At 44.6% G+C, this 19,366-nt stretch overlaps 1 pseudogene; it reads left to right on the top strand.

Annotated features, from left to right (window-relative positions):
* Positions 1–8,046: 8,046 nt before the first annotated feature.
* Positions 8,047–14,590, top strand: LOC123147217 (putative disease resistance protein RGA1; annotated as a pseudogene).
* Positions 14,591–19,366: the final 4,776 nt, after the last annotated feature.

The raw sequence follows: 19,366 nt of genomic DNA, 5'->3' as shown, positions 1-19,366 counted from the left end.
GCTGTGATTGCTGCTCTGCTCCCCGAAAGGATTAATGCCATCCGCGCTTAAAGCAAACCATACATTCCTTGGGTCCTTTGCAAACTCATCCCAGTACTTTCTCTCGATTTTTCTCCACTGCGACCCGTCAGCGGGTGCTCTCAACTTCCCATCTTTCTTTCGGTTCTCACTGTGCCATCACATCAACTTGGCATGCTCTTCGTTTCTGAACAGACGTTTCAACCGTGGTATTATAGGAGCATACCACATCACCTTCGCAGGAACCCTCTTCCTGAGGGGCTCGCCGTCAACATCACCAGGGTCATCTCGTCTGATCTTATACCGCAACGCACCGCATACCGGGCATGCGTTTAGATCCTTGTATGCACCACGGTAGAGGATGCAGTCATTAGGGCATGCATGTATCTTCTCCACCTCCAATCCTAGAGGGCATACGACCTTTTTTGATGCATATGTACTGTCGGGCAATTCGTTATCCTTTGGAAGCTTCTTCTTCAATATTTTCAGTAGCTTCTCAAATCCTTTGTCAGCCACAGCATTCTCTGCCTTCCACTGCAGCAATTCCAGTACGGTACCGAGCTTTGTGTTGCCATCTTCGCAATTGGGGTATAACCCTTTTTTGTGATCCTCTAACATGCGATCGAACTTCAGCTTCTCCTTTTGACTAATGCATTGCGTCCTTGCGTCGACAATGACCCGGCGGAGATCATCATCATCGGGCACATCGTCTGGTTCCTCTTGATTTTCAGCAGCTTCACCCGTGGCAGCATCATTGGGCACATCGTCTGGTTCCTCTTGATCTTCACCAGCTCCCCCCGTTGCAGCATCACCGTATTCAGGGGGCACATAGTTGTCATCGTACTCTTCTTCTTCGCCGTCTTCCATCATAACCCCTATTTCTCCGTGCCTCGTCCAAACATTATAGTGTGGCATGAAACCCTTGTAAAGCAGGTGGGAGTGAAGGATTTTCCGGTTAGAGTAAGACCTCGTATTCCCACATTCAGTGCATGGACAACACATAAAACCATTCTGCTTGTTTGCCTCAGCCGCATCGAGAAACTCATGCACGCCCTTAATGTACTCACGGGTGTGTCTGTCACCGTACATCCATTGCCGGTTCATTTGCGTGCATTATATATAATTAAGTGTCTAAATTAATAGAAGTTCATCATCACATTAAAACCAAAGTGCATACGTAGTTCTCATCTAACAACATACAGCTCTCCAGAGCATCTAATTAATTAAACCATACATTGAAACTATGTAAAACATTTCCATGCGAAAACAAATGCGATCATAATCGCAACCAAGGTAACAATTGATCCAACGGCATAATGATACCAAGCCTCGGTATGAATGGCATATTTTCTAATCTTTCTAATCTTCAAGCGCATTGCATCCATCTTGATCTTGTGATCATCGACGACATCCGCAACATGCAACTCCAATATCATCTTCTCCTCCTCAATTTTTTTTATTTTTTCCTTCAACAAATTGTTTTCTTCTTCAACTAAATTTAACATCTCGACAATAGGGTCGGTTGGCATTTCCGATTCACATACATCCTAGATAAATAAAATCTACGTCACGTTGGTCGGCATAATTTTCATAAACAATAAATGAACCAATAGTTATAAAGATAATATACATACCAAATCCGAATCATAGACAGGACGAGGACCGACGGGGGCGGATACCAAAACCATCGCACTATATAAGATGCAATAATAAATGTAAGATGATACAAGTATCTATCTAAACATACAAGTAAGAATATTTTTCCTTTCAGAAAGAAGATAAGAACAAGAGGCTCACCATGATGGTGTCGGTGATGAGATCGGCGCGGGTGATCGACGGCGGTGAAGACGGGTACGGGGCGTGACGGACCGCTAAATCTAGACAAATCTCGAGGAAAATGGAGCTTGGAGGTCGAGCTTCGAGAGGAGAAAGCTTAAGTAGTGTGGCTCGGACATTCCATCGAACACCTCATGTGCATAGAAGGTGAGCTAGAGCACCACAAAGCCCTCTCCCCCTCAGCCAGAAAAAACAGAGCACTGTGCTCTGCTCTTGCGCGAGGGGGTATATATAGGCACCTCATTGGTCCCGGTTGATGACATGAACCGGGACTAAAGGGAAGCCTTTGGTCCCGGTTCAAGCCACCAACCGGGACCAATGGTGGTGGGCCAGGAGCGAGGCCCATTGGTCCCGGTTCGTCTCACCAACCGGGACCAAAAGGTCCAGACGAACCGGGACCAATGGCCCACGTGGCCCGGCCGGCCCCCTGGGCTCACGAATCGGAACCAATGCCCACATTGGTCCCGGTTCTAGACTGAACCGGGACTAATGGGCTGAGCCGGCCTGGACCATAGCCATGTTTTCTACTAGTGGAGGTGACCCATGTAGACGTCCAAGTCACCATCGGCGATGTGCGACGCTCGGGCACGGAATTGAAGAGATTCAAGCCTGGGCATAGATCCTTGTGGAAACATAGATGGCCCCGTTAGAAAATTGCCAAACCTGCCCTCTCTCAAGAAAGGGAATGCATCATCGCCAATGATGAACCTTTCTACAGGAGTGTACTGGGCTATTGTGGTTTCCAGCCTGAGAAAACGCAGAGCAGGCAATTTTCCCAAGGATCTGAATGTCGACCTCCGGCCTCACTTTATCCACTTTTATATGTGTTGAGTATCATGTTTAGTTAGAAAATATGAGATAGACTAGAATATGTTCTGCCTTGTCTTGTACTACAAGTTAACCATGTAATTCTATATATATGCCCACGAGGCTCAAGCAATAAACAAAAATAATTTCACCAATCCTCTCTCTTCCTTTTAATATGGTATATCAGCCTTACCTCGATCCTAAACCCTAGCCGCCGCCGCTTCCGCACCCGCGCGCCGCCTCTGGGACGGTCGGCCTCCATAATCGCTGCCGGGCGCCGTGCCGCCCGTATCTAGGGTTCGTCCGTCGGTCGTGTTGACCGACTGCCCTAAAAAGTCTTTTTCCTAATTCGTTGATCGGGATTTTTCTCTCTCGTCGATCAATTGGTCGACGATCTGTTTTGGTTCTCCGATCTGAGATCGGATTGAGTCTCCCGTCTGCCGTTCGTCATCAACAACGTCCGACTACTCCATCAACATCTACATCGACCTGGACCGGATCGGATGTCACAATGCGCCCCGGGCTTCACGGACGAGCCAGATGCGACGGTCAGACGGTCGCTCACGCGGTCATGCTCTGTCCCGCCGTCGTTGCCGAGTGGTCCGTGAGACGCGCGTCCCGCTCGTGAGTACTTGGGTGCCCGATCGCCCGCCTCAGCCCATCGATCCGCAGCGTGGCCACGTTCCGGCTGCATGCACGTTGGCTACCCGCATGCTTGGTGCGTCCCGTGGTAGTGGAGGCTACTGTTGTGCCTTCCTACATGCACTGCGTGTCCAAGCCTGGTTGTAGTTGCCACGTCCCGTGTCTGATGTATGCCATGCCGGATTATATGAAGATCGTTGTATGGTTTGTGGCCTGTTCACCGATTGAGCACCAGGCTGCTGCTGCGTCGCCCTGTCGGGCCGCAACGTCGCCATCATGTGGTTCTCACCGTGGCTGCACCGATCCACGTCATCACTGCGTCGCCCCTTCGGGCCGTAGCGCCGTGGCACGTGGCCCCCGCCGTCGTCCTGAGGCTGTTCCCGTGGTTGCACCATCCCGCGCACTGCCGCTGCGTCGCCCCTTCGAGTCGTAGTGCCGCGGTCCACGGTCAACCGTCGCCCGAGGCCGTCCGCTCCCGGCCATCCCCGAGGCTGCACCGACGCTCGCATTGCTGCTACGTCTCCCCGTCGGGCCGTAGCGAGCGTGGCACGCGGTCCCTGCAATCGCCCTGAGGTCTTCCTCGCCGTCGCCCCGACCCGCGCGTTGCCGCTGCGTCACCCCTTCGGGCCGTAGCGTCGCGGCGCGCGGTCCACTCCGTCGTCCCCGCGCGTCGACTTCTACGTGGTATGTGTTGCGCAGTATCCTTAGGCGCGGGAACGCCACCGTCCGCGCCGGTCCTCATCACGCTGTCGGGTTCTTCCTCGCCTACTTCGAGCACCGTCGCCGCGCTTCTGACCAAGCCGCCACCGCTGCCTCCTTAGACCGCCGCCGTCGCTATTCTTCCCGGTCCACGGTGACTATCTCGACACCGGACACCCCGACTCGACATCGACCACGGCATTCTTCGCACGGCTACCTCGACCAACGGCTACACCACCCTATGCTCTCGGCTACATCGACATCGGCACAAAGGGCTACCGCCTTGCTTGAGTAACCTCGTCGGTTTTCACTCCACCCACGACTCCGCGATGCATTGACCATTACGATTGTGGGGGTGTCCGTCGGCTTCCCTTCGGATTCTTCTCCAGTCTCACCGTCTGCGTCGCTACCATTGTGATCGCGGGGGATGTTGAGTATTATGTTTAGTTAGGAAATACTCCCTCCGTTCCTCAATATAAGGTGTATTATTTTTCCAAAAAGTCAAACTTCTCTAAGTTTGACCAAGTTTATAGACAAAAAATATCAATATCTAGAATACCAAATCATTATCACTAGATTCATCATGAATTATATTTTTACATTTCATATATTTAGTATTATAAATCTTTATATATTTTGCTGTAAAGTTGGTCAAACATAGACAACAGTTGACTTTTTGAAAAACTAATACACCTTATATTTAGGAACGGAGGGAGTATGAGATAGAATAGGATATGTTCCGGCTTGTCTTGTACTCCAAAGTTGACCATGTACTTCTATATATATGCTTACCAGGCTCAAGCAATAAACAAAGAAATTCCACCAATCTTCTCTCTCCCTTTTTAACAATATGCAAGTAGGAGAGAATGGGAAACAACGATGCGTTAATCCATCTAGGCAATGTTGAGGTACAGCGGGTAAACTTAAAGGTGTGGATCAGGCTGCAAGTGAACGCGGGCTACCTACAGTGCCCACATAAAAGTCCACAAAAATCATGTTTGTGAACGCCGGCACTAGCGTGTGCCTCCACGCTATCACCCGCTCCGACGTGCTAAGGTAGAAGTCTTCGCGTACTCCTTGCAGATCTCGCCGCAGCGAGCGTAGGCCTTTCAGAACCGGTCGCGACGCATCTCCAGCTCCCTGACAATAGCTGGCGGCTGTGATCGGAGCTGGCGCTTGAGTAATGCCTTATGCTTTACCACCACTTACCAAAGCTCGACGTCACCGGCGCCGAGGCCGGCAGACAAGGCTTCTCAGAGCAGCCATCGCAGTGGCCATCCATGCCAGAGATTGCCGTTTTTTCCAGCATTCAGCACATGCACTTACTGTGTGAAGTGTGAAGAATGAATTCACGAGCACTAGGTACTGTGTTCTTCTTGGTCGTGCGGTGGATCTACCCGCGATCCAATTCCTCTTCACCATCTGTTCTACAGATATGAAAGCAGAAAACAGCAGCGCCATGCTTCATTCACATCCATGTTCCGGTTTTGGCATGGACATGATCGGCTCGGACATCCGGCCAGCCGTCAGTCAGCCGCCGATGAGGGACAAAGTAAGGCCACCGACGTCGAGAATCCGGCCGTCCTCTAGCGTAAACATATGTTGTTTAGTATGTAGCTATGTGCCTTTGGTTGATGCTTGGGAGTGGCACTCCAGCGTAAACAACGTAAGCACAGGCAGACAGGCTGCACAGCAGTAGTGGAAGGAAGCGATAGTTTTCATGGTCAGGATGCACGATGTGTTTTAGACGGGTATCCCGCTTGTCCCACTTACCAACAGAAACAAGATGTAGGTGTTGGCGGGCCTCCCCCATAAACTATGTGGCAGTAGTGGACAAAAGTGGGCTGCCCGCGGAGCGTCCCACTTGCACCCTGAGTTGTGGAGGTGTGGACAGGGCACCCAGCTGTCCCAGCAGAAATCAAACCTTGCATCTCCCACATGATCAATACTTAAACTACACAATTTCTGCAGATTGTCGAGAGACGCCAACAAAGATTACACACTCTCGTCTTCTCCCACCCACCAAATGCCAAGGCTCCTCAGCTCCACCAAATTTCCTAGCTCTTTCGCAATCGCATTAGTACCTATAACCTTCATGTTATACAACATTTCTAAGGAAACCAAGTTCCCTATCCCATCGGGCAATCTCATACAACTATGAACATATAGGCACATCAATTGTCCTAGTCGAATAACACTTGATGCCACCTCCATAGATCCGCCCGTTCTCAAGTCTAGTGTTTGCAAAAACTGTAGCTTCCCTATTTCCACCCGGAGAACGTCTACATGTGTATTTTGTAGCCCTAGATACCTTAGGTGTAATAAATTCTCGAAAAAGTTTTTCATTATCCCTTAGCAGCTAACCACACTCACATTGCTGCCTCTAACTCTGGTCTCATGCATGTGCATTCGATCGTTGTCCCATTCACCTACTCATTACAAGTTTACAACACCTACTCATTACAACGTAAACGTTAAGATGGCCGGCCTTACGAATATTTATATTTCATCCAAGAGGCAAACAAATCAAGTTGCATCTCAGCACGATCAAATGGCTGGCCAAAAAAAAAGAGAGAGAGAGAACAAAAATTGTTCAAGATGCAAATGACCACCAACCGTTTGTCATTACCGATTGATGAAGTGAAGGACTAAAAAAGAATCCATCAACAGAAGACACACAAAGAGACAAATAGCTCTGCACAGTTTTCTTCCTTATTCCCCAACCACTTTGACCGCACACAAACAGACAAATAGAATCCACCCACTTGCTAAAAGAAACACGATCAAGCCCTTCGTAACCTCATTACCCAACCACACTCACCAGCTCCGGCCTCATGCATGTGAATTCCATCGTTGCTTCGTCGTTCAAGATTACATCTAGTACCACCTTTTTTAATAAAGAGAGCATCTCTTCTCGGAAACTGTGTATGACCGCCTTATTATATTTATTAGCAAGTTGCACTCAGCACGATCAGATTCAGATGCATCTACCTAACTAATATGGCCAAAGAAGAAAGGTATATTAGCCTCTACCTCGCCAGTTAAAATGCCTAGTTCAAAGCAACAGCAGGATCTGTCTTGTCCTGTTACAAATTTCACCACCATTGTACACCCATCACATGTAGTTCATAGGCTAAACTGCGCTAGTCCATGGCGTGCACCTTGATTTCACGCCTCCTTTGATTTATAGGATTCTAAAAACACAGGAATTAAATAGGAATAGATGTGTAAAATAGAGGATTGGGAAACATTTTTTTTTCAGAATCAAAGCTTGGAGGATGTTTGGTTCACAGAATCACAGGGATAGGATAAAACACATGAATCCTATAACCCCGTTCCTCACTCCATGGCCGGTTTAGCGGCAGGCACCTTGATCTCGACTTCACGCGCGGCATCGACAACGGGCGATGCAGGTCACTGTGTTCTTCATTTTTGCCAAAAAAAAATTGCATCTTTTCGTGCGGTGCTTACCCACTAGCGTGCAGATGAGACAAGCAACGGCCCGCTGCAGCAATTTCCATCTAATCAATGCAGCAGGTCGCTCTGTTCTTCTTCCTTAAAAATTATGCACCTTTTTGTCCGTGCTTAGTTGCTTAGCACATGGGCTGTCGTCCCCCTCAGTTCCTGATTGATTTGTTAAACTACTGCCTTGGCTCGTCCTTCAATTTCAGATATAGCTTAGGAGTAGCACCAAACTTTACTACTCCCTTCGTCTAGGTGTGTAAGTCACCTTAGGAAAACCAAATAATCCCAAAACACTTAGGCACGGTACATTAACTCCCTCCTCGTTTCTTGTTTGGTGACATATCAATCAATAAGAGATGTGGACCGTGCAGTGGTTAGTTCATTGCATGCAATGCTATTAATTAGCCAAAAGGCATTAAGTTTTCTCGTTTTCCTCTCCACCTTGATTGCGGTGCACAACGTAAGATGACTTACACACCCAGACGGAGGGAGTAGTTATTCGTTAATTGCAGTGGGTCACACCCTCTACAGATCTGTGCTATAAATGGATCCGTCCATCGATCCACCAGGAACACTCACAACCAAACAGCTAGCATTTGCCTAGCTCACACAGCCTCTCATACATACCACCAACCACCATATATAGTTAACCCCGCCTTCCGGGGCGCCGGAGGAGATGGAGGCGGCGATGGTGAACAGGCTCATTGGCAGCGTGCTGAACCACCTGTCCAATGAGTTCGTGGAGGCGTTTGTTGCCAGCTCCCAGCTTGGGCTCAACTCCCACAAGATCAAGCAAGATCTCATGCTCGCACAAGGCCTACTGCAAGAGGCCCAGACGAGGGGTGTGAGCGCTAACCTCGGTCTTCAGGGGTTGCTGCAGAAGCTCACCATCAAGGCCGACGAGGCTGAGGATGCGCTGGATGAGCTTCACTACTTCATCATCCGGGACCACCTCGACGGCACCCACGACGCGGTGCCTAACCTGGGTGATGACATCCTAAGTCGTGCTCGCCATGGTTGCTATGCTCTTCGCCACACTGTTGGTAACTGCCTTGCATGCTTTTCTTGTTCACGCATCAAAGATGGTGATGATGGTGTTGCTGCTGATGTCATTACTGATAATCCATCCAATGCCACAGTAAACCCTGGTAGTGGTGATAATGATGATCCAGTTGCTAAGTTACCATTTGACAGAGTTGCCATGTCCAAAAAAATCAAGCTAGTAATAGAGGAAATACAGTCCCTGTGTGACAGTGTCTCAAAGTTGCTCCCCACAATACCACACCATAGCACCAGCAGAACAATCACCCCAAGCCATCGTGTCACAGGATCAACCATTACACAACAAACATTGCATGGGAGGAGAGCCCTTTTGGATAAAACCATAGATGATATCCTCACTACCGCCACACAACATTTTGAAACCCTTCCTGTTCTTCCTATAGTTGGTCCAGGGGGTATTGGAAAGACAACTTTCACCCAACACCTTTATAGTGATGAAAGGATAGAAGAGCACTTTGCTATTAAGGCTTGGGTTTGTGTATCAACAGAGTTTGATGTGGTTAAGCTTAGCCAACAGATCCTTAGCTCCATAAAAAGAAGCAACACTTCAAATCAAACAAACAATTTGGATGAGCTCCAAATATCCATCACAGAGGAACTCAAGTCCAAAAGGTTTTTAATTGTGTTTGATGATATATGGAATGCAATAGCGAGGGATGGAAAACCCTGTTAGCTCCATTCAGGATGGGGGAAGCCAAGGGTAGCACTGTTCTTGTCACAACTCAATTTCCATATATAGCTGAAATGGTGAAAACCACCATCCAAATAGAACTGCAAGGTCTGGAGTTTGATGACTTCTTCACATTTTTTTCATTAATATTTGGGGACAACAAACCTGAGTATTGCCAAGGGGACTTGGGTGATCTTGCAATTGATATTGCAAAAAAATTGAAGGGTTCACCTCTAGCAGCCATAACGGTTGGTCGGTTATTGAGCAAGGACTTCTCTCAAGGACATTGGATGGGAGTTTTTCAAAACAACGAGTGGCAAAAAGTGAAAAATGTTGATGACATTATGCCATCATTAAGGATTAGCTATGACTACCTTCCTTTTCATCTAAAGAAATGTTTTTCATATTTTTCCTTGTTCCCTGAAGATTTTGAATTTAAGAAGTTAGATATGACGTATTTTTGGATTGCACTGGGAATCATAGAAAAAGATGAGAATTATATAGAAGAATTAGTAGATAATGGCTTCCTTGTGAAGGTAGTTAATGATTCTGAGCAACCATACTATGTAATGCATGATTTATTACACGAGTTGTCTCTAAGTGTTTCGTCGCAAGAGTGCCTCAACATATGTAGGTCAAATTTTAGAGTTGATGACATCCCACAAACTGTTCGACATGTATCTCTCACAATGGAAGATAGATTTGAAGGGGGTGTCAGGGAAGAAATGATTAAATTGAGGAGCAAGATAGACATTTGCAATTTGCGAGCTTTGACGATTTTTAGAAAATATGATGAAACAACTGATGGATTTTTGAAAGATATTTTTAAGGAAATGGAGGGTCTTCGTGTCCTATATATAGTAGCAAATTCCCAAAAATCTTTGCCGCTCAACTTTTCAAAACTTATCCACCTCTGATACCTAAAAATTACAGGACCATATTTTTCAAACATTTGGTCAGAACCGACTTTGCCTAGTACAATATCCAGATTTTATCACTTGGAATTTTTGGACCTTAGAAGCTTTGGTGACTATAGAAAGTTACCTAAAGACATTAGCCGCCTTATAAATTTACGCCATCTTTTTGTTGATAAAGAACTCCAATCCAATGTCCCTGGGATCGGAAAGATGAAATGCCTGCAGGAGCTAAAAAAATTCTGTGTTAAAAAAGAGAGTGTTGGATATGAACTGAGAGAGTTGGGGAAACTAACAGAGCTTGGAGGAGAACTCAGCATACATAATCTTGAGAAGGTGGCAACCGAGGAAGAGGCTGCAGAAGCCAAACTTGTGTGTAAAAGAGATTTGAAAGAGTTGTGGTTAGTTTGGGGTACAGATCACCAACATAGCACAGAATATGGTGTTCTTGATGCTCTTCAGCCACACCATAATCTTGGAGCACTTGGCATTATAAATCATGGTGGTATAAATGGTCCTAGTTGGTTGTTTGGTGACATTAGCATCAAAATGTTGGGGTCTCTGCACCTGGAGGGTGTGTCTTGGGGCACCCTTCCACCTTTTGGGCAGCTAATGCATCTCACATCACTCACATTGACCAGCATCTCTGTATTTCGTGAGATCAGGCCTGGTCTTTTTGGTGTCACAGACAAAAGCTTTATGAGTTTGAAGCGGATCGTTCTTGATAGATTACCTGAATTTATCAAGTGGGTTGCGGGAGCAACTACCCATTGTTTTTCAAGGCTTGAATACATCAGCTGCAAAGATTGTCCCAATCTCTGCGCGGTCCCCTTCCTGGAGTGCTCTGTCTCTTATACCCATCTTTCGCATTTTTCCATTGATGGTTGCCCAAAGTTGTCTCTGCCCCCCATGCCTCACACGTCCACGCTGACATATTGTCATGTGGCACTTCCTTCTTCAAAGCTTACTTATTCTAGTTCTAGAGGGGAGATGTCTATTGATGGGTATAGTGGTGGGCTAGCCTGGCATAACCTGCGTAATATAGTACCAGTGGATATCAGCAATGTGTCACACTTTTCACTAACGGAGCTTAGTAAACAGAAATCCCTAGCAAGGCTAGATTTCTACAAATGCAGCATCACGGGCCATGGACTGCAGGATCTGATGCGCCTCGAATCAGTTAGAGTAATACATTGTCCCAACTTGTTTCGGTGGCCCGTCGAAGCAGCTCACACCATCAGGCCTTTCCCCGCTTCCCTCAAGACACTTGAGATTTTCGGAGAGTCAGGCATGCAGTCAATGGCTCTGCTCTCAAACCTCACTTGTCTCACTCGTCTAAAACTGGTGGACTGTGAGAATTTGACAGTGGATGGGTTTAATCCTCTCGTCAGAGTCAACCTTGATACATTGGCGGTATATAACAGAGATAAGTGTCCCAGCTGTACTATATCAGTGGATCTGCTCTCGGAATTGGTGGTAGCAAGGACAAACCTATCATTGCATGTAGGCTCCTTCCAGTTGAAAGAACTTACATTGGATAGCATCTCAGCGGTGCTTGTTGCTCCCATCTGCACCCTCCTCGCCGCTACCCTCGAGATGTTAGAATTCAGGCATGATCAGCGGGCAGAAAGCTTCATGGGAGAGGAAGAAGGAGCTCTTCAGCTCCTCACCTTCCTCAATTTTCTCTATTTTGGGGATTGTCCAAATCTGCCGTCCCTTCCTCAAGGGTTACACAGCCTTCCTTCTCTTGAGCAACTACGTGTCGAAGGTTGTCCTCAAATCCGGTGTCTGCCTAAGGGGGCCTTCCCCACTTCACTGCAATTACTAGCCGTACGGAGTTGCAGTTCTGAGTTACAAGAGGAAGTCCAGAAATTAAAAGCAACAAATCCAGATTTTCAGGTGTTGGTTTGAGTAGCACAAGGTAACACGCCTCCTGCTTTCTATGTTTTCCTTGTTTTCTTACGAGGGAAGGAAATCAATCCCACCATTTTCCTTGTTTTCTCGGTCGTTGGCATTGTTACATAAGTCGTGAAGGCTTTCGGTTTACTGTTATTGAGTTCAGCTCCGGCCAGGATATATCAACGCAAGTGATCATGTCGCATGTGCACGCGTCAGTCGATGCATTCGTCAGTTAATTAGTAAGTGCTCCTTGAATTACGATTCATTCCGGCGTGCTTCTGTGTTATGACTTACAGCTATCTGGGCTTACACATCTGGTACCTGTTGTTGTGTCTCCAGATCAATGAACCTAGATCAGAGGTGAATGATACTGAGCATCTGTATGTTCTGCGGAACAATTACAGCAGACGGTGGATCTGGTGTTCAGGACTTAATTGGCACTCCAACCAAACAGTAACAATAACAGTAGTAACAAAAGTATCATCAAAAAGTAGTTGTGCAGTTCTACCATGATCATTTCAATGGTGAGTCCATCTCTCTTTCAATCTTTTTCTTTTCTTATTCCTAGTTTATTAGCATCTCAACAGTGCTTGTTTCACACTTCGCGCGTTCTGTGTGGCATCATCGATATCGTTCAGGTTCAGGTGTTCCATATTGATGAACCCAAAGAAACCCTGCAGAGGAAGATATGATTAAAGATCACACGGGGCGATCATGACCTATTTCAACCCGACGGAGGTGACTAACGAGTAGAGGCTGGTCAGTGCATGAAGGTACCGAACGTTTGAATGCCTATATTTTTTTTCATCTATTCTTAGATACAATATCATCAGTAAAGTGGATGTATGTTGTTTTTCTGACCTTCGTTCATTACTCTGAATCTGCAGTACATTTAGGGCCTATAGTGGCTTTTGCATTCAGGATTTCGTTGATCCATCCAAACAATAATCAGTAAAAGTGACAGAAGTATCATCGAGAAGTGGCTGTGCAGTTCTACCAGGACCATTTAGAAGGTCAGCGAATCAGTCCTTCACTCTTTTCTTAATTATTATTCTTGGTTTAGCATCTCAGTGCTTCTTGTTTCTCCCATCTGCAGTATACTTGCCACGAGCTACCCTCGACACATTGGAGTTCTGAAATGATGGCCGGGCGGAAAGTTTCATCGAAGAGGAAGAAAAAACACTTTCAATGCATATTGGTGTAAGCAGCACACCTTCTTTGCTCCATTTTATGGTGCCATAATGCAACTATGTCTCACACCCTTTTCTGAATCTCTCGATGCTAAAACATGTATGTTTTTTGTTGCGATATTGGAACAGGTACGTATTTTTCATGCTCTTGGTCAGTCCATGGTACCACCCACTGCCAACTGCATCTTGCGCAGATTGTGGAGACTGCATATATATATGGTAAAGTTTCACTGACCCGCATTGATCCTTCAGAGTTTCCTTGCTTTGTTCATTTTCTGTATTTACATTCATTACTTGGATTCTGCAGAACAATAACAGCCAACAGTCAGTTTTGCTGTTGGAATTCACAACTTGGTTGTTGCGTCCAAACTATAACAGCAATGGAGACATACGTCGTGTTCATTTCTATGACCTTTGAATTCATTCCTTGGATTATGCAGAACCATTGCACCCAATTGTGAATTATGCATACTGGACTTAGCCGTTCCATCCGTAACCTCAACAAAGGCATGATGTCAGTGTGGCATGATGGTTCAGGTGTTTTGACTTGTTTCATGCATCTTGTGGCATCATCATCCAGACGCTGAGGCTAAAGCTGATTCAGACGCTGAGGCTGAAGTTGTGTGATGGAATTACCGAGCGGACCGGTGGAAACGGCTATCGAGCTGTTCTCCTGATTCAGTTGTATACATTTCAAGTAAGCATCAACTGTGCCTATTACCTATCATGGTTTTAACAGTGAGACACCTTGTAAAAGAAAATTCTATAACATTTGGATTATGATAAATGTTTCAGGTCTGAGATCAAAGAAGCTTCCCTGGCACGTGCATTGGCTGGCTTTAGTGATTCATTCGGCAGCATTTGTGTCGCAAGATTAACAGCTTGAGTGGACGAGTAAATTTATCCTCTGGTAAGTTCATTTGTCTGGACAGTTTTGGATGACAAGAGTGCTGCATTCTCGTTGGTTTAAAGCAAGAATGTTTGCTTAGCCTTTTTTTTATTAATACATCTCAGTGCTGAAACAACACGTTTCATTCCTGCAGTATCGAACGGAACAGGTTGGGTACGAGCTTGCTCACACAGTACATCTTGCGCACCACAGACCGCCAAGTACATCTTGTGCACATCACAGATCACCATCCAGAAAGAAAAAAAACACCTTGCTGCGGGTTGTGGAGACTGTTGGTCTTTATATTAGGTGTATTTGTTTTTTTATAAAATTTTACAATGTAAGTTACATTTGTTTTAATTCCTCATAATTCCGTTCTTGGTGCTCTATAAGAAGGAAACAATCTCTTTACTGATTGTATGTATCTCTTCATATAGCAAAAAAAGAAAATAATCTCTGTCTCGATTGCATGTATCTCTTACTTTTCCGGACTTACTGATTTACTTGCCACAATTCAATAAATTTGCTAAGGGTAATTTCATCTTAACATGTCTATAATTATATGTCTTGATCGCCGTACTAAAAATAATACACCTTACATAAAGGAACGAATCGAGTATATGTGAACCTTTATGTAAGGTGTATTATTTTCTGAGGGGAGAACAAAGTGGAACCTTGTGTGTGGCCCAACCCAGCCTTGCACAAAAAACAAATTCCTGCGTGTCTTGCTTGAGAGCTCCTATTGGACCCGTGTGCATACAATAGTCGAGCTTTCGCTGAAAGGCGCGCAAACAAGCCGGCCCATTTGACGCTCATTAGCGTCAAAACGTCAAGACTTCTTTGAAGGGACTCCTAGTAGGGCCAGCCCACGTAGATGCCAGCCCACGTGTATTGATAATTTTTTCAGCATATATTAAAAAATGTTCAATATATATTGAAAAACAATCCACTGTGTATTTAAATATTGTCCAGCGTATATCACAGAAAGGTTCAATGTATATTTAGAAATTGTTCATCGTATATCACAAAATTGTTCAATGTATATTTATAAAGTGTTTGTATATTGCAAAAATCAAGGAATTTTTGGAATTTCAAAATTTTCTTCATGTTTACAATAATTCTTCAGGTTTTAAAGTTTGCTAGAATTTCCAAAGAAATCATGATTTTCAAATATTATTCATACTTTTGAAGGAAAATTGTTGACAATTGTTTCCAAGTATTGTAGAACATTTTGAAAATGAATAGATATGTCATTGTACATAGTTGTTTAACTTTAGCGCTGCACTTTAGCCGTACTCAGTAGGTAGCTCCTTTGGTTGGCAACATATTTTTTACATTCGCGTTCGTGTGGGTATGGCGGCCCGTTTCCCAGATCCTTCAGCGAAATATCCTCTATTGGACGCTCGCAGGAGTCCAATAGGAGCGGTCTAAAAATCTGAAGCGTTGCTAGCCAGTTGAGATGGCGAATGTTAGTGGCTAAAAAGCACCGCTAAGTTGAAGTAGTAAGTACATGAGCAGATCCATTTTTTCCCATTATTCTTAATATTTCTTGGGAAAATATGTGAGCAAATGTTAGTAAAAAATGTGAATAATTTTTGAAAACCATAAACAATTTTCGCATTTAGAACAATCCACAAAACATACGAACAATGTTTCAAAATATATGAAAATTTCTGAAATTAGTGAACATTTGTTTTAAATATGAACAAAAATCGAAAATCAAACAAAATTTTAGTCTTGAACTTCTATTTAAATAGGAACAATGAAATATTAACAAAGGTGAACTATTTGTAAACTTGAAATTTTTTTGAAGTCTCAAATAATTTTTCAAAATGTGAAGTACTGTTAAATATGACCATTTGTTAAAAACGTAAACATTTAAGGAAAATATGATCGTTTTTTAAAATCTGAACAATATTCGCAAATGTAGATAGTTTTTGAAGCTGTGAAGCATTTAACGGACATTATTTTTCGAATAAATGATTTATTTTGCAAAAAGATAATATTTGTTGAAACCCTGAACAAAGTTTGACAATGCGAACATTTTCCCAAATTTGGCGGACATTTTCTGGCAAACACGGACGTTTTTTGGATTGTCAATATGTTGTATGAAATCTTGATTTTTTTAAAATAGTGACAATAAAAAACTAAAAACTAAAAAGGAAAGAAAAGAGAGGAGAAAATAACAAAAAGAAAAACATGGACCCTTTTTTTAAAAAGTGAAGATTTTTAAAAACATAAATATTTTTTAAACTCCGAACAATTTTAGAAAAATCAATAACATGAACAAGTTTTAAAGTAATGGACAAAATTAGGAATTTTAAGATTTTTTTGGAATTTTAAACCAATTTGGAATTTCTGAAGATTTTTTGAGAGTTTGAATTGATGAAAGAACGAAGAATAGAGACATAAAAAATTATACAAAAGAAAGGGAAGAAATAAGAAAAAAAAGGAAAAATTAAAAGTAAAAACGAAAATCATGAAGAAGACCAGAAAAACTGATAGAAGAAAGCAAAAAAGGAAAAGAAAAACTGTTTCAGGAAATCTAGAAGGTTCGAAAACCGATTGGTTGGAGAAAGTGGGCCGGCCCGTGTTGCATCGCTTGTTGGCTGCACTTCAGCGAAGCTGCGTCTGTTTGCCGCACATGGGCGACAAATGGGATTCATGGTCTTGCTTGAGTTTGTGGTTGTTGTGCTGACCAGCTGAATTCTTTTTTTTTTTGCGGAAAAAATTCCCTTTGTACTTATGCATCCAACCAAATTAAGAAGAATACATGCATGCCTCCATTTCGTACACAATATCATTTTCATACTCATTCGGACACTCACCAACGCACAAGAATTGTGCTCTTGGAGCATCTCAAGTAGAATCCCAAAAATAAGGGACACTACACACACAAAAAAAGAATTTAATTACAGGTCTGAAGAACATTCATGTCTTCTCATTCCTTCTTCCACCTCCTCGACAAGACCATCGTGTCTAGGACCAGAGAGAGCAGGAGACCCTCCTTGACTTGATGTCAGCGCCCGGGGCGTGACAAGTAATGATCAAGCGCCTGGATGATCTTATACAAGTACTTGATCGAGACATTAAGTGCCAGATGCTAGAAAAGGTCAGCATTGGGAGTGGTGAGTGTGGAAAAATGCATTCATGGTTCACCATCATGTCGTATAACCCAGTTCTCACCTTATATGGGCCTCGTGGTGATCCAATCTTCAACATAATATGCAAGAAGAAACAAGGAGAGGTTTGGAAAAAGCTTTGGGGAAGGGGGAGAGAGGAGCTGGTTCAGTGGGGAGCAGGGGAAGAAGAGGAAAAGGGGATCTCGCAGCAGATGAGGAAAGTGGTTTGGTGGGAAGGGGTGGAGGAGCAGTGGCGGTGGACACTCCATGCCATGGTAGACATGGCAATGGCGGGATCTCACCCTAGAGGTGGGGAAGGAGATGCGGCGGCTAGGATGTTGATGCTGGTGTAGGAAGATGAGGAGGAGGACCAATAACAGGAGCTCACCTGGGCGCCACTGTCTATGGACTCCTCTAGGTTGCCACCTTTTATTCTTAGCTCGGGCTTTGATTTGGCCAAATCGAATACGTCGAGTGGGAGTTCTCTGAAATTTTGGGATGCGGAAGGGTGCGTGGTAGCACTAATGGGCGACAAAGATCTATTTTGGAAGTGCTATGTTTTTCAAATTTGAAGTGACCTTATTGTTTTGGCTGTTTGTAGGGTACATTTCAACTTCAAACATTTTAAATGTTTAGTACACACCTTTGGAAATCCCATGCTCAAATTTGGTCACCTTTTGAGATGATGTGCTATTTTCAAAGCATTAACTGATTTTCTAGCTATAAAAAGGGCAAAACACTCTTCAATTCCAAATAATGTGCAAAGGAGCTTCGAAATTGATGGAACTTGGCATGATGACTTCAGAGGACCCCACCCCCCCATAGGGCTTCGTAAAAATGTGAGAGCTTTACGGCAAAAACTTGACGCACTTCATACACAACTCAATTTTTCTTATGGAACACTCTGGGGCAAAGTATCAGGGTTTCGAATGGCAAACCACCGCTTTTCACACACAACTCAATTTTTTTACATTATTTTAACTTCAAACCTTTTCACGGTCATCAAGTCGTGATACCGTTTTGTAGTGGCGAGTGGCTATTATGGTCTTCAAGTCCTTATATTGTCACGGCGCTTGCATGTGCCCTTTTCGCTTACCATCATTGTAGTGAAAATTTTAAGCTTCGGCCCATTAGTATACAATTGAAGGCAAAAAATGATCGTTTTCTATGTAAAGTTATTTTTGGTTGGTTGTTTTGTGTCTTGTTATCTTTGCTTTATACATGCTACTGTTTTCCTTTAAAATTATCAAATATATTGGTGGCTTTCTAAGCAATTAATTAAAAAGTCTGCATTGTGCATTACTCGTATCATTTAATCTGACGCCGGTAAGTAGCCATCAAAACCTATAGCTACAATTAAACTCATATACTCTGTCAAACCACCTGGACAATACCAGGTGCCTCAGACTGAACTAGATCGGCAACCTGAATGGGCATCAGCAGGCCATGCTCCGTCAAGGTGGTCTCTGTTGCCAAGGGTGGCAGCAAGAAGTGCCCGTAGGTGGAGCTCCCGCTGCGGAGCTCCCTCATGGGCACCAGCGCCGCGATGGTGTTCCTAAGGATGCCATGCTCTGTTGCCATGGGAGTCATCTCAGTGTCGGTGCAGCGCTTCCTCGTCCACGGATCACCACTGCTGTCGGAGGCGAACACAGCCTCCATGGTCTCCTCACACTCGCGGACGATCCTCGACATGAGCTCTGTCGTGTAGAATGGCTGCTTAAGAACCTCCTCGATGAAGGGTAGCCGGAGCAGCCGCCCCGTACGCTTGTCGTACTTCTTCAGGATCTTGGCCAGCCCTGCATTGTGTAGCTCTAGATGTTCAATGATCTTGGCCAAGTCATAAGACCAGTTGGTCGTGTGCAGAAAAGCTACGACTGGGCTGAGTAGAGACAGTCTCTGCAAGTCTAAGCGTACAATTCACGCTAGTTGCTTTCTTTTTTATGAGAAAATTAGAGCAGAGCTTGTAGACATGGCAATGGCGGGATCTCACTGTAGAGTTGGGGAAGGACATGCAGCAGCGAGGATGCCGATGCCAGTGTAGGAAGATGAGTAGGAGGAACAACGACATGAGCTCACCTGGGCGCCACTGTCTATGGACTCATGTAGGTCGCCGCCTTCCATTCCTAGTTCGGGCTTTCATTTGGCCAAATAGA

Source organism: Triticum aestivum, chromosome 7A, assembly GCF_018294505.1.
Source record: "Triticum aestivum cultivar Chinese Spring chromosome 7A, IWGSC CS RefSeq v2.1, whole genome shotgun sequence".
Classification (NCBI taxonomy): Eukaryota; Viridiplantae; Streptophyta; class Magnoliopsida; order Poales; family Poaceae; genus Triticum; species Triticum aestivum.
This window is presented reverse-complemented; position numbering and strand designations above follow the sequence as displayed.